Source organism: Chelonia mydas, chromosome 14, assembly GCF_015237465.2.
Source record: "Chelonia mydas isolate rCheMyd1 chromosome 14, rCheMyd1.pri.v2, whole genome shotgun sequence".
Classification (NCBI taxonomy): domain Eukaryota; kingdom Metazoa; phylum Chordata; order Testudines; family Cheloniidae; genus Chelonia; species Chelonia mydas.
In genome coordinates, this window is record NC_051254.2 from 33,221,602 (window position 1) to 33,233,685 (window position 12,084).

Genomic DNA, 12,084 nt, shown 5'->3' on the forward strand with positions numbered 1-12,084 from the left:
AGATTCTCCCCAAACACAGTTAACTCTGGAAAGTTTAAAAGAAGCTGTCCAGAAACTGGCCGGCCAACAGCGGGAGATGCTGAAAGTGATGACTGAGGTGATGAAAGGTAAAATCTCCCCTAGTATGCCAAAATATCCAAGGGTATTGGGATCCTGAAAATCTCCACCTTAAAGGCACCTGATTTTCGGAAGGCAAATGTTCAGGGCTCCCTGAAAACCAAGCATTTAAAAACCATGTATCATGCTCCAAAAATTTTGAGATTGTCTTTAAAATCGTGAGATTTAATTAAATTATAACTGTCAGATTCTTTTTCTTTACCTTCCAGTTTCTGAGATTTAGATCACATTTGTATCATGTTCTGGGGTTTTTCTCCATCTCCATGAGGGCTAGAAATGTTTCTTTTTAAAGCTATTTTTTAATTGTAAACACATTCTTCCAGGTGCTGCAGCTTTCAGCAGAAGATCTAGCACTGCGAGACTTTCGTTGGCAACACTGCATCAAATCACATACCTAAAATCACCAGTCACTTTTGTAAACCTTGGTCCATATGCCTCTCTAGTGGCCTGACCCTCACTAATTAGAACAGTTTGTTCCTGAAGCACAGCCAAGGAAGTTGCTCTTTTGGTTCAATCTTCCCTTTATGCCCTGATGCCTCCGGGTAGAATTGTCATTCAGTGACTTTGCTCTATAGCGGCCAACCTTACCTCTGCAACCTGAAGGCTGAGTGCCTGAGTTAATAAATATGCCCCCAGCTTCACTTCATTCTCTGGGCTCTCTGTATTGACTGAAGTTTTAGATAGCTAGACCAGTGGGCTAGGAGGCTGGATAGGTAGATATATTTTAGTGAGACAAGGTTCATGAGGTAATATCTTTTATTGGACCAAGTTCTGTTGAGCTACATGGAGAAGTTAGTCCAATAAAAGATATTACCTCACCACTTTCTCTCTGTAACATCCTGACACCAACATGGCTACAACAAAACTGCAAACAACAGGTAGGTAGGTAGATAGATAGATAGAACGGTGTACGGGGATAGATAGATAGATAGATAGATAGATAGATAGATAGATAGATAGATAGATAGCATTAGGATTTAGACAGATAGGTTGTCAGTTTATTTTTAAGTCTGAAAAGTGCCCAGTTATTTGCCCAGCACAGACACCTAAATGGAATAGAATGCCAGGATATAGACACATGTCTGAGCCAGTCCCCTCAACCTGGGGCTGGATCGGAGCCGGAGCCCCCTAGAGAAAAAGAGACCCCATATTGCATTCCTAGATCACTGCTGAGTTCATGGTTTTGAAAACTCTTGGCAGGAGGAGACTCAGCACCATTGCCTGATGGTTTTATCCCTGGTTTACACTGGAGGTGAGGGAGGGAAAGATCAGTTACAATGGACAGCATGGGCATGTTTTTGTAGAGGTGTCATTCCCTAAGGTGTAAGTGAATTGCAGACTGACAGGGGTTAGTAAGAAATTTCCCAGCTGTCCATAAAGCGTGTGATGACACTTCCTCTGAAGCTGGGACTGGCCACCATTGAAGATGGGGACTGGAAGGACCCGGGTGGGATCCAGCCTGCGGACTGGTATGTTCCTGTTAGCTGTCTTTGTGCTGTGCTTCTTCCCAGCACGTGTAACGCTCCCGGAGGTTGGATCTCTCTTGATACACTTTGATTCACTTCTGAACCTGGCATAGAAAAAAATGTTAATGGCCTGTCTGGCCCCACTGTGGGCTCGTCAGCATTGTGTCACAAATAGCAAGTGTCTTTAATAAGACCCAGAGTCCCCTCTTGATGCAGCCCCCAGCTGTGAGTGGGAGCCGACATGCTAACAAAGCCCGGCATGCTGCCTCCCAACACCTAACGAAGAGCCCTGGAGCAACAGCACCCTGCGCGGGGGGCCTAACTCCTCAGGTAGTGCGCGGCACCAAATGGCTCCCAGACCTTCCCCTGTAGCAGGCAGGGGCTGGGTGTCTCTGCACAGAGGTGCCACGGAACTGATCGAGGTGACACAGTGGAGAGTCCAGGGCTCACCAGCTAAGGGCCAGGACAGGAAGGAAAGAGGCTTGACTGAGATCAGAGAAATGACCCACTGGGGCAAAAGTTCTGCCCTCTGCCTGTGCCAGACAGATCACTGGCCAGTTACTCTGGTACCCCTTACAGCCCTGCCCCAGATCACTGGCCAGCTAGTTCATTTCCTCTGCAGTGAATGAGGTCATTGTCCCTTCTGGTTCTATAGGTCAGCTTCCTCCATCCTCCACACAAATTCACAGGTTCACAAACCCCTCCCCATAAAAACAGATCAAATTTGTTCTCCACTTGCTGTCTGAGAGTGCCTGATGAAGGAATATGCAAATATTCTGCTCTCCATTGTACAGCTGGGGAAACTGAGGCTAGGGGGCAGATGAGACTTGCCCAAAGTCAGGGGTGGAAGTGGGAAGAGAACCATGGGGCCCTCATGCCTAGTCCAGCGGCCTAACCACTAGACCACACTGCCTTTCAGAAGGGCATACTTATCGGACTCAGGCCTGGACTATCCAATGTGCACTAGATACACTTGCCCAGGGCCACCTGAAACTCCATGCACCGAGTTGCAACATCACTCACTCAAATATGGCCCATCCATCCCACCCTCCATCACCCCTGTCACAATGGAGGGTTTGGCATGGGATCATGTGAGTGAGGGCTGGGTGATGGGAGTGAGTGGAGTTGGGCGGCCAGGCTCGGGAGAACCTCCCTTCTCTTGGGATGGGAGCAGACTGCTGAGCTGGGGATGAGCCGGTGAGTGGCCAGGAGGGTCCTGGTGGTGTTGAGTGAGGAGCTGGGGGTGAGTTTTGGGGTGAGTTGGGAGTGTTGGGGAGGTGCAGGGATGAGTGGGGATTGCTGGGGGCTGTGAGGGGAGTTGTGGGGGTTGTGTGGGGAATGGGGGATGCTGGTAATAATGGGGAATGTTGGGAAGTGGGATGAGTTGGGGAGGAATGGGGGTTTTGGGGGGTGGGTTGGGGGGCTGGGATTGTGGAGACTGTGCCCGGGGAGGGGGCTGAGATGTTGGGGGCTGCGGTGAATGGGATGCATGTCAGGGCTGCTGGGTGTTGACAACAGGGGGTGCTATGACCCCTGAAATGGGTCTTTACTGGCTCCCGGTGGAGCAGATTACTGTCATACCAATGAAAAAGGTCCACAGTAATTATCTTCAATACACAGCAGTTTATTGAGAAGTAATTACACAAGCGGTAAAGGGTTATATTAAGCACCTAACTCCTATGTTAGACATTAAGAGTTATGCATTAAGAGCTATACATTCCCCTTAACGAGTCTCTCTTTCACAAACAAACACAAACAGGCCCAGCGCTAGCCTCACGCAGTTCCTGCCTAGCAAACAGGGAAGGTGGTTACCAATTTTATAGATGGCTTCTTCTCTCCTTGTCTGTTCTTCTCAGCCCTCTGGCCTGTCTCGGATTCCCTCGAGGCAAGGCCTTGGCTGCCTTGAGACCCCTCTGGTTCACAGTCCTACTCGAGCCCACGGAGCAGAGTTTTGGCTACTCTGTCTGGCAGCGTTGCTTCTTCAAGGTGGCTGTCAGGGTAAGCAGGGTCTGGTGGAGGTCTGTTGGGATATATGTGGGGTAGGAGGGGAACTTGGGGTTATTTCTGTGGGGAGGAGTATGTGAGGGGAGGGGAGGAAGGGGCATCTGGGGGTCTGAGTGGAGTGAGGTCTGTATCAGGCAGTGCGGGGGGGGCATCCGGGGGTCTGTGTTTGGTGGGGTATGTATGATGTATGGGGAGGGGGCCCCTTGCTCTCTAGTTTATGGAAGGTGGGGGGAGCCCACAATTTCCATGGTGCTCAGAGCCCCAAAATTCTTCAGTCCAGGCCTGCTTGGACTCCAATCCAAATGGCCCTTCTCAGTTTCAGCCTATTCACAGTTTTCCCAGGCACTGGCGCCCCCCACCAAATTCCTTTCCCACTTTGGGGGGGGGGGACGGGACTGGTGGCTTTCAGACACCTATAAATGGTCCTCCACGTTCTCATACCTGTTAGCGAAGGGAATTCTGGGTGCCTGGGGATGCTTTGACCCCACCCACTCACTTCTGGGCCTGATATTAAGTTACCAAGTATTACTCAAAATTGATAGCTGAAGAGAAGCCAGGAGTCGTGGCTCCCAGCCCCCTGCTCTAACCCAATCCCCTCCCAGAGGTGGGAAGAGAACCCAGGTGTCCTGGGGGTCAGAGGTGTAACTTCAAGATGCTGCTGCTGAGCACTAACCCCAGAATCCTGCTGTCAGCACTGACTCACTCTGAGAACTGTCTCTGCTTGACTCAGATGGGAAGGGACAATCCCTGCTCCATGGCCCTGCAACCTTGGCTGCCTCACAATGTTTTGCTGTTGTAGCTTCCAACATGGGTCGCTCACAAGCAGCCTGCCAGCATGTGCGTCTGGGTCACACCCTGAGTGTCTGTGTGTAGCCACAGCCCTGGTCCAGCAACTCTTACACCAGCAGCGTGTTTCACTGCAAGTTCTATTTTGTTTAGGCACTTTGCCATTTTGTTTGTAGAGTTATTTTTTGTCCACCATGTTGGTGACCTTCTTCTTAAGACAATTGGCACATTTTTCTCTCTAAGGTGGGAAAAAGCAATGGTCACATGGCCTATGTTCTGCCTAGTAACAGGAGAGCATAAAAGACTGCTACACCCGAGAGGAGAGACTGTCCTTCCTAGTGGCAGCTCAGTACATGTCCTAGCCAAGACTTTAAGGGATCTGTAGTCAGAAGAAGAACCAAACTCCATAGTTCCAGCTATCAGTTTCTGATTGATTCCTATCTTACCTGAATCCTGAACTCCTGTGTCCTCACCTTGCTGTCCTGGTGTATTCCATCCATGATGTCCTCTATCATGGGTCCATTCTTCTGAGCCCTGCGTAGTATGCTGTGTACCTCTGTACTTTACCTGTAGTAAATTTACCTTTGTCCTTATGGGTTTGGGACCTTGACTGTATGTCAATTTGTTGTGCCAACCTGTACCTGTATGCCCTTTGTGTATTGTTTTGCCGGGGGTCCTATAAGTTACTGTTTCCTGTTTGAGTCACTGTTTAATAAACCAGTTTGCTTTATAGTTAATCCTGTCCTTAGTTTTCTCTCCATTGATAGATGGGGTTTGGGGGAACGAGTCTGCTGGGTGGGAACTCTGAGGTGTGGAACCTAGAGCACATCCAGTTAACCATAGGCAAGATCTGAGTTCCTCGTTAACAGGGTGACCACAACGCATTCCTAGTCCAAAATTCCCCCCTGCCCCCCACAAGATGTTTGTTCTGCACTGCCCAGCCCTCTCATGGACAGTTCAGATATTTTAGGTCCGCTGTCCTGTGAGGGGAGCAATATCCAACAGTTTGCTACTTCAAATGGAGTTACTCATACAATTCAGTTTAAATGCAGTAATGGATCAGTTTGGATTATGAAATAAAACACCTTTATTTCACTACAAAGAGAGAGATTTTAAGTGAGTACAAGTATAAGGTATTAAAGTCAGATTGGTTACAAGAGAAATAAAGATAAATCGCTTCCTAGTACTAAACCTTAGCAAAGCAGACTTGGCTCAAGGTGAAATCCCTTACCACATGCTCCGAGTAACATTGCTGAGCCAATTCTCAGGCCAAAATCTGCTCCCAAAGTCCAAAGGCTGTTTCTTTTGTCTTCTTAGGGGAAAGAGAGAGAGATGACTAGGGAGAGATACCTTGGGGTGTTTCTGCCCCTCACTTTTATTGTCCAGTCCCCCTTTGAAATGAATTTTATTGAGGGTTATGCCTAGATGAAGTACATTCCTGCTGTGAGGACAGAGACAAGGAGTCTCATGGTGAAAGATGTGCCAGGCTGTTGTTTGTTTAAATGCAGATAGGGTTGTTCCTGTCCCGCTTCCTTGTCTAAGACTGGCCACTTGATAGGTGGTTACCCATCAACTCTGATGACACCTGGCTAGACTCCTTTGTGTTCAAGAAACTGCTTTACCCAGACTTGTTTGGTAAATGTATTTCAGACCTAATTTCAGCTTATGTTTATTACTTTAAGTAGAATGTTGCTACACACATTTCGTCATGATAGTATTGACAAGTGAGTTATTGGTTTTCAAAGCTCTCTCCAATAGGCTTAGAGCAGCTGAGCCAATGCAGCGTTTTAAGTTTAGACTTTCCCTTAGAAGGTTTTCTTAATAGCTAACCTGAATCACCGTTAGTACAGGCTAAGGCCATTACTTCTTGTCCCACCCTGTGTGGACATGGAGAACCACTGATCAGCATCCTCTTTATAACAACTTTTCACACATTTGAACACTGTTTCCAGGTCCCCCTTCAGCCTTTTGTCCTCTAGACTAAACATGCCCAGTTCTTTCAGCCTTTCCTCATAGGTCATGTTTTCTAACCCTTTGATAGTTTTTGTTGATGTCCTCTGGACTCTCTCCAATTTGTCCATAACTTTCTTAATGCATAATATATTATATTAGTTATTAATATTATTTATTATTTACTAATATTATTAATTAATTAATTAATTAATCGAGATAATGACTTAGACAACCTACACAAATTAAATTCTTTCCATCTTTCCATATAATTAACTCCTTTCAGCCATAGATTGTAGACACATAGGTTGGTAGATTTCAGTTTATCAGCCAGTTTTTCAAAGTGATCTAAAATGGAGACAAATAGGTAGATTACCCTGTAATTTTCTGTGCCACATCAGGAGCAGAGTGCAGTTAGAAGTGCAAATTTGGGGTTTGGTCATGAGGATCCTGACATACATCCTCCTGCAAAAAATTACCACTTAAGAATTGCCAATGCTTATAATGTTTTACTGAGCAGATCTGGGGAACAAACCAGTTGCAGAAACCACATGAAATGGACACCACTGGACTTTCCCTGGTTTCATCTAGTGTCTGGCACCAAAAACCAGATGCAAAATTGAATGGTTACAAAGTTATTGGGTTTGGATTCTGGGTCTGTAGATTGGTAGGGATGGTAGATGAAACCTCTGACATCCAGGAAACGCAGTGTTAAATGAATGCCTCTAGGTGTCACCATAGCAATCATTAATGGTTAGTTGTTAAAGTTTGATAATTAATTGACAACTCCAATAAACTAAAAGGCAACAAAGGTAACACAGATAAATAGAAATACTTTTTAACATGACCCAAATTTAACCTGTGTTACTCATACTCCATGACATTACCCAGGGAAAGATTAGGCATTTATGCTAGACGTCGCTTCCTCACCGAGGTTGGTCTGGAGCTCCATGGTAAATTAGAAGTTAACTTAATGACATGCAATGTTTCTATGACTGCTACAAAAATTATTAATAAGATGCATGACAGTTAATGAGAGTTATTCAAAAATTTTCTAACAGATACAAAATTTGCAAATTATTTTAAGGGTCAGAGTTCAGGTTAAAATTGACTTAAAAGCATTTTTCTTTGAAGTTTCTGAGATGGGCATTGCATGTTGAAATGACCTTATCATATACACTATCAAAGATTCAAATGTTTAAAGAATATATGTTCCCATGATCCAGGGTATAAGTCAGCCTCTAACTGTCTGCACTGAGGAAGAAATTTCTGTTATGGGTAGGTTGTCTCATTGCCTATCTCCTAGCATACATATCCTAGAACTGCCACCAACTGCCACAGCTGCACTTTACCATGACAACTTGTTTGAAGTATTGTTGTAGTCAGGTTGGTCCCAGGTTACGAGCAATGCAAAGTAGGTGAGGTAATCTCTTTTATTGGACCAACTTATATTGGAGGCTTCAAAAGAAAGTTGCACAACATCTTCGAAAGATGCCATTGAAGAATTTAAATTCATAAGTCTTCTGGACACTGAAAACCCTGGACTTAAGAGAGACTCTGGTTTTATGGCCCATTACAACAATTTGTAACACACCCTGCTGCTTACTAACCTTCCATTGTCTGACAACTGCAGAGGTGTTAATTTCCTACTTCATATTTATTGCCCACTTCATTTTACATGGGCACCTGCAACATGCTTAACCATCTGTCCCGTCTTGTATTTAACTTGAACACTCTGGTTACCATCTCCAGAGTTCTGTGAAGCTCGAAAGTTTGTCCCTTCCATCCACATAAGTTGGTTCAATAAATGATATTATCTCATCTACCTTGTCTCTCAACTCTGTTTCTTGGCATTCAGATGTGTCACAGGGTGGACTGAGCCCTTTATGAGGGAACTACTCCCACTCACCTCTGGCTCATTAACAGCCTGTTCCTGATAAAGAGCCAGCAGGGAAGGGAACAGGAGGTGGAAGCTGTGAAGTTGAGCTCCAGCTCGGAAGGGCTGGGAGTGGTGGCTTCATGAAGTGGTGACTGGGACAGAAGAAGAGCCCGGGTGTGGTAGAAGACCGCAAAGCTGAATATAAACTTTTGTGTTGTTGTGATGGGTTTTCTTTTTGGACCTGGAGGATTCTTTTGAACTGTTTCTGTTATTGCATGAGCCCCAGGCAGGGCTGCTGTTAGTCATGAGACAGACTGTGTGGATTTCTTAAGGAGTCCTGAAGAGGAGAAAGAGAGGCTAGCCACCACAGAGCTAACCTGGCCATGAGGGGGCTCTCGGGAGGCAGGGGAGCCCTGTTACTGTATCTTATGACTGCCATCAATTGCCACAGATCCACTACTCTATGCTTTAATTTCTTGGCATATTATTATTACGGATAAGAATAAAACTGGAGTCATAGTTAGGAGACACAGTCACAACCAGGACCTGCACAAATAAAGAACACAAAAGATCCCTGTTGCAAACAGCTTACAATCTAAGCATCCATTTTCAATGACAGATGCATTTCTTAGCACATGTATCCTATTACTCCCACCAGCTGCCACAGATCCAGTTTTCTAGGACACTTTGATTCCCTGGCATATGGATCCTCCTTTGTCACTAAGTGCCACAGAATCACTTTTCTGAGACAAAGCCATTCCCTGGCAGAAGGATCCTACCTGTCACCCAGTTGGCCCAGATTTTCTATGACAAAGTCACAAGTGGGAATGGTTCATTCAGAGTAAATGGGGCTGCCCTTGAATGTGACCCTGCTGTGTATGCCTGTTGGGGCACCTTTCATCTTTATCTTTGTCCCTTCTCCCTGCAGGAGGAAAGAGGGAACGGGAGCTCCCAGTGGGAGTTCATCCTACAGGGGGTCTCTGACCAGCCATGCCTGGAGATGCTGCTTTTCCTGGTTTTCCTGGTCTTGTACATCCTGAAACTGGTGGGGAACGTGGCCATCATCGTCACCTTGTGTCTGGAACCCAGTCTCCACACCCCTATGTTTTTCTTCTTCAGCAACCTCTCTTTCCTGGACCTTTGCTACACCATCAGCACTGTATTCCTCAGATGCTGGTGAACTTCCGCAGCACCCACAAGTCCATCACCTGGGCTAGCTGCATATCCCAGCTCTACATCTTCCTCTAGCTGGCTGGCACCGAGTGCCTCCTGCTGACCATCATGGCCTATGACTGCTACGTCTCAATCTGCCAGCCGCTGCACTACACAATCGTCATGAGTCGCCGCCTCTACCAGCACATGGCAGCCACCGTCTGGTTGTGCAGCTTCTGCAACTCCATCCTGCAGACCATCCTGACGGTGCGGCTGCCCCGGTGCGTCCGGAACTGGGTCGGCCACTTCTTCTGTGAGGTGCCGGCCCTGCTCAAGCCGGCCTGTGTCGACACCTCTGCCAATAAGGCCCTGGCATTTGCTGTCAGTGGTCTCTTCCTGATGGTGCTGCCTGGCCTCATCCTGGTCTCCTACAGCTACATTGTCACCGCCGTTCTGAGGATTCTCTCGGCCCAGGGCAGGCTCAAGGCCTTCAACACCTACTCCTCCCACCCGGCCGTGGTGTCGCTCTTCTACGGCACACCCATTTCCACATATCCACAGCCTCCGTCCAGCTACTCCCAGACCGGGTCAAGATGGTCTCCCTCTTCTATCCCGTCATCGATCCCATGCTTAACCCCCTGATCTACACGCTGAGGAACAAGGAGGTGCACAGGGCCCTAAGGAGGGTGCTGGGGAGGCTATTCTGGAGAAAGAGAACATGAGCCAGAGAAATGAATTGGGACTGGCTGGCTTGTCTGCATTTTAATCTCTCTGATCATGTCCACACATGGTGCTGGGACTGGGAAACCAGAGGTCACTCACTATGAGCCCCAGAAGTCAGAAGAGCATGAAAAAGATGGTGTTGGTCACCACACTGTGTCCTTCCTTGGATCCATCCACGAACAAAGCTGGCTCTGCATGGAGAAGAGTGAGCGATGTGGGCATCTGAGAGTCATCTCTCTGCACCAGATCCAGCCAGCGCAGACCAGAAATACACCTACTGTACAATCCCTCCGATTCTCTCTTATTGAATATTGATCTAAAAACCCCACCAACATTGCCCCCTCTCTATTTAATTCTCAGATATGGATCGTTTTGGTGCTTCTTCCCTCTTCCCATGTCAAACTGCAGCTACTTCGCCACCTGGGCTGGATGTTCACCAGAGTCACCATCCTGAATCAGGTGCTTCTGCTCTCATCAGTGCTCCTGCTCTTCTGGCTGTGTTGGTGGTACGGCACCGTGCCATCCACTCCTGGCAGGACCCATGTGCTCCTCCTCTCCAGCTGGCACTCGGGCTCCACCTTCACAGGCCAGCTGTTCAGCCAGCATCCTGAAGTCTTCCACCTGATGGAGCCAGCCAAGCATATCTGCCACCGCCTTCCTGGAGGCAGCCCGGAGCTGCTGCAGGGGCCCGCCTGGGACCTGCTCCATTCCCTCTTCCGGTGTGAGGCAGCCACGCTACAGGACTTCATGCTGCAGGCCTGCTGGATGTCCCAGGTCTTACAGCACGTGGACATCGAGAGGCCTGTGGGGTGGAGGCACCAGCTTAGCTTCCACCAGGTGCAGGAGATCTGCAAGACGGCCATGGAGGTCTTTGTGTACAGGCCAGTCAGCTCAGAGGAGGAGTAGAGGGATCTAGTACTTCCTAGAAAAGAGATCAAGGCCCAAGCAAAGGGGTGGGGTCTTTTCTCCAATCTCCAGTGAGGATTCGGTGCAATGGTTGGATGCTTGGATAAGGAGGAGCTGCCTCCCCAAGCAGAGAACCCACCAGGGAATGAGTCACACACTTGTCCGGTGATTTTCCCACAAACCAGGGGGTGGATGCCAGTGGTAAAGCCACGAGGGGAATATCTGCAGCTCAGTCAGGAAATGCAGACCCAGCTACACGCGATTCTGCAGAGCCAGAGATAGAATCCCTTTCCTACAGCACTAAATACACAAGACCAGTTCACTTACAAACAATCTGCCCTACTGCTAGATCCTTTAGCCTTCCTGCAGAGACAGGTAGTAGACAGGACTAGGGCAGGACTCCTGGGTTCTCTCCCCTGCTGTGGGAGGGGAGTGGGGTCTAATGAGTTAGAGCAGCATACTTGTCCTGGGTGCTAAGACTGACCAGCCACTTCTTATCCAGGGATCAAGAAAAGCTGTACTGCCATCCTAACTCTTGTGTCTGTCTGTTTTGTTAAAGGCAGGAAAGGTAACCACCAGTCACAGCCATCAACTGAACTAAAACCCTTTCTTCCCCACTATAAGGGATTGTTTGACAAAAGAAGAGAGTCTAATCGCTATCCTCTCTGCAAAGGGCCTTTTGAAAAGTTTGGGTTATGTTTGGTTCTCAGAACCAGCCAATAGCAGATTCAAAGTGATGTATGTCTTGTGGTGAAATTCTTTTTCCTGATTCAATACATTTCCAAACTTTGGCATGAATTTGCTAGTGTTTTGCCCATGCAAATGAGCCGGCTGAGGTCTCCGTCCTCAAAACCCTGAACCTGGTTTGACTGCTTAGTGTTGTACAAGTGACAGGATCATGCTAACACCTGTGATCTCTGGGCCCCCTTTACCACTGGAAATGCACACAGAAGCTCTCCTCCTGCTCATGGGACTCGCTCGAGTTCGGCTCCCTTTCGACTCATTTACATTCCCTTCGGAATCTGGAACAGAAAACTTTTTAATGGCCCCACAAGGGGGCTCATCGAAGGCCGTGTCACAAATAGTATGCGTTTTTAATAA

The 12,084-nt window shown here is 47.6% G+C and overlaps 1 pseudogene; it reads left to right on the forward strand.

Annotated features, from left to right (window-relative positions):
• The first annotated feature begins 1,503 nt into the window (after window positions 1-1,503).
• On the forward strand, window positions 1,504-10,076 carry LOC102942058 (annotated as a pseudogene).
• Window positions 10,077-12,084: the final 2,008 nt, after the last annotated feature.